This window comes from Triplophysa rosa, unplaced genomic scaffold (genome assembly GCF_024868665.1).
Source record: "Triplophysa rosa unplaced genomic scaffold, Trosa_1v2 scaffold62_ERROPOS344091, whole genome shotgun sequence".
Lineage (NCBI taxonomy): Eukaryota > Metazoa > Chordata > Actinopteri > Cypriniformes > Nemacheilidae > Triplophysa > Triplophysa rosa.
The window spans coordinates 200,068-203,769 of NW_026634645.1; positions in this window are offsets into that span (position 1 = coordinate 200,068).

A 3,702-nucleotide genomic window follows, 5' to 3' on the forward strand; every position below is an offset into this window, starting at 1 on the left:
AGCTGGTAGGTTAGATGCAGTGATTGCTGATTACAGATCAGCCGGGCTGATTATCTGCTCCGGCTCCTTCTGAACTTTGTTAAATTAAACATCATGTAAAAAAGGGAAGCATGCATGCTACATGCTTTAGCAGGCAATGGGGAGTTGTCCATCAGAGGCGCTGTAGCAGGCAGTTGCTTAGAAAAAAACTGGTTTGTTTTAATGCTCTCTATTGGCTTACCACTGTAATGACTTTGTGGAGAGTAGATAGTAGCGGTAGCAGCAAGTGAAGTTTGTAGGCCTGTTTCCAGCCATTTTAAACGTTTTTATATATTTACGGTCAGTGTTGGGAGTAATGCGTTACAAAAGTAATGTATTACAATAACGTATTACTTTTTGCTGTAACGCAGTAGTGTACTGCATTACTAATCAATTTTAATGTAAAAGTAATGTTTTACTCGGTACATGTTCAATAACGCTTGTATTACAACAAACTTTTCGCCCGCGAGACGTTAACAAATCAACAATCCTGCAAGTTCTATTTCCTGTTCGTGAATAGACGCGTGTGGTGTCATTCATCTCCCTCTGGCTGGTGGAACTTTGTATTTTGTATTGTAATGCGGCATGATTTCAGTATCTGAGCTAAAGCTCCGAGGCTATTGGCCCCGCCCGGTTCGCTGTAAACTTGCGGGTTTTGGGGCTACTTCATAATGTACTGCGGCCACCAAAATGTTTATTTATATTCTAAGGATAAATGTTAATTTATGAGATTGTTAATGTGTATTCATGAATACCTGGCAACTCCAGGACCGGGACCCATTCTCGAAAGTGTGGGGAACGAGCATCTGACAGGCAGGCTACAGTACAGGGAGGGAAGCCGGAGCTCAGCTCAACCAAAGAGGAAAATATAGCGGTGGTATTAGGCAATGCATCCGAATTATGTTTTTACCAATGTTTCGTACCAAGGTGCATGTCACGTTGCACAATGAAAGAAATCACACGTGAGTGTACAACAGTTGATTCTCCCGGCTGCCAAATATTACGTTTGAGCAGCACTATGCGCAGTCTAGAACAACTAAAACATTGACGTGCTTGTACACATTATACATATGCAATATATTTAACCATGCTTATTTCTTAAGCAAGTTTTTGCATGTCTTACGAAGAGAAAACACGTTTCTCGTCCATTTCCGTGCGTGGCCTAGAGCACACATGGGATCTTTTTTAAAGGGACACTCCACCCAAAAATGAAAATTCTGTTATGGATTACTCACCCTCTAGTTGTCATGGCTCTGCTTCACTTAGTCATGTTTTCTTGGTCCTGTAGCAGGGCCATGACAAAGTCTTTGGTTAGGTGTGGAGAGAAACATATTATTGTTCTTTTGACAATAATATGCGTTCTCTCCAGTGTCTTGTCATTGGCCCCACTCCTCTCGTTTCCTTGTTATCTTTCCCTGAGTGTTTGATGTTCCACACCTGTCCTTGCTCGTTATCCCTCGTTTGTCTTCCCCTATAAATGACCTCATGTTTCTTTGTCTTGTGCCTTTGGATTGCGTTTCATGTGTACATGCTTGTTCGTGTCTCGTGCGTTGTGTTGGTTCCTGGAGTTCCTGTCTTGCTTTTCTTTGCGTCCCGGGATTGTGAGTTGTGTTTATTATCATTTAGTTCTGGTTTTTGCCCCCTTGAGGGAAGTTTTTGGTTTCTAGTTTGTATTTTAGTTCGTCTTGTCGGACACCCCCTCGTGGGTTTTTCTTTGTTCTGAGTTTTATGTGCTGTTTAATAAAGTATTTAGTTGTTAACCCCTTCACGTCTGCCTGCGCTTGGGTTCTTCTGCCACAGCCGTGACACTAGTTGTTCCAAACCTGTATAAATTTCTTTGTTCGGTTGAACACAAAGATATTTGGTAGAATGTAAGCAACTGAAATTTCTTTGCCATCATTGACTACCACAGCAGGTAGTCAAAGGTGAACCAAAATTGTTTGCTTTCCCAAATCCCCCAAAACATCTTTTGAGTTCAACAGAACAAAAAATATATACAATACCTAGCAAACCATTCAGATAAGTAAATATAGCAATAGAAACGTCTTTTGGCAGTTGTTAACTTTGATTTGACACCGGAAAATAATTGGGCTAGATTTCATTCCTTTTGGGCGGGTTTTGAGGGGTCATTGGGCTGCTTTCAGGAAGCTAGTTAGCAAGATCCCTGTGACCAGCAGCAATGACAAGGTAAACTAACGTTTACATGATGACTAGCTAGAATTCGATATAATCTAGTTCAGTGATGGGATGGGACTATTTTGTATTTAAATACCTTTGAAAAAAATTAAATGTATTTTGTATTATATAGTTATTTAAATTAAATAGTATTTTTGTATTTTCAAACTAAAATACCGGTAACACTTTAGAATACTAATCCATTATTAATGAATAACTACACAGGAACAAATGAGTAATTCAATATCAAGAATCTAGTAACTAATGTTAACTAACAAGAAACTCTGATTAACAAACTAGTAAGTAATAGCACACAGATGAGTGTGGTAATTCACTATTAACTAATCAATAACTACTATTTTTATCATACTTCCCAGAGAACTAATGAGAAAGTTTCGTAGTTCATGCAAAACTAAACAATATCTAATGTAGGACTGGCACGACAATACAATTTTAACTGCTACCGTAAACAAATACACAGATTTGCAGACTTGATCTCCCACTACTGCGTATCTACACGAGTTTATGATTCAATTTCTTGTGCTATACGCTACATATGAAGAAATTATTGTTTTCATGTGAATGATACACAACGGGTGGGATTAGTGGTGTGGGAAAGGGACTTACTAAATCTAGGCAAAACTACTTGCATATCATATGGACTCAAACATCAGAAAAACCGACACAGGGTCACACACAGGCTCACATTATCACTACTTACCTAAATAAAATGAAGACAGTGTAGGTCCATGCTTCTCAGAATCACTTAAGTCATGGACAGACTACTGGAACATATCAAGTCATCAGCCATCCAAATGCCATACATACATTGATTTTATTATTTTTCCTACCTGTCAAAGAATATTTTATGTATGTCTCCTAGCTCATATATGTGAATATCTTGTGAATTGTTAGAATAGATCAGCTTTTCCTAATTAACTTTACATTAACTATTTAAGTAACCCACTAATAATGACTCAAGTGTTACTACATTATTCTAAAGGAATTACTCATGATTTGGATCAGTATTCTGAAGTGAAGATTGTGGTAACCCAATAGTAATGACTCAAGTGTTACTACATTCTACATCATTATTAAACGATTCTAAAAGTATACTAAAAGTACACTATTTCAAAGTTCACCAAAAAACCTCAAAAGCTTGAAATGACTTTTTATTGTGTGGATACACATTACACATTATATGTTGTATTATAATAATTATAATTATATATTGTTTTTATAATGACTACAACATTTCTGTAAAAAATAGTCATGGAACAAGGAACTATTGTAAATATTTATTCATTTTATAATTATTTAATTAAGTGTCTGGTACAATTTTTATTTATTGTAACAGCTTCATATAAATATCAGAATGATACCTAAGCAAGGAAGTAAAAAATGATTGGCTTCTACCATTTAATTTCTGTAATACCTTTTGATATCTTCCAGAAGACAACCTAAAGGACCATCTTTGTGCTCGTAACCCAGCCAGTAAGTCCACTCAAT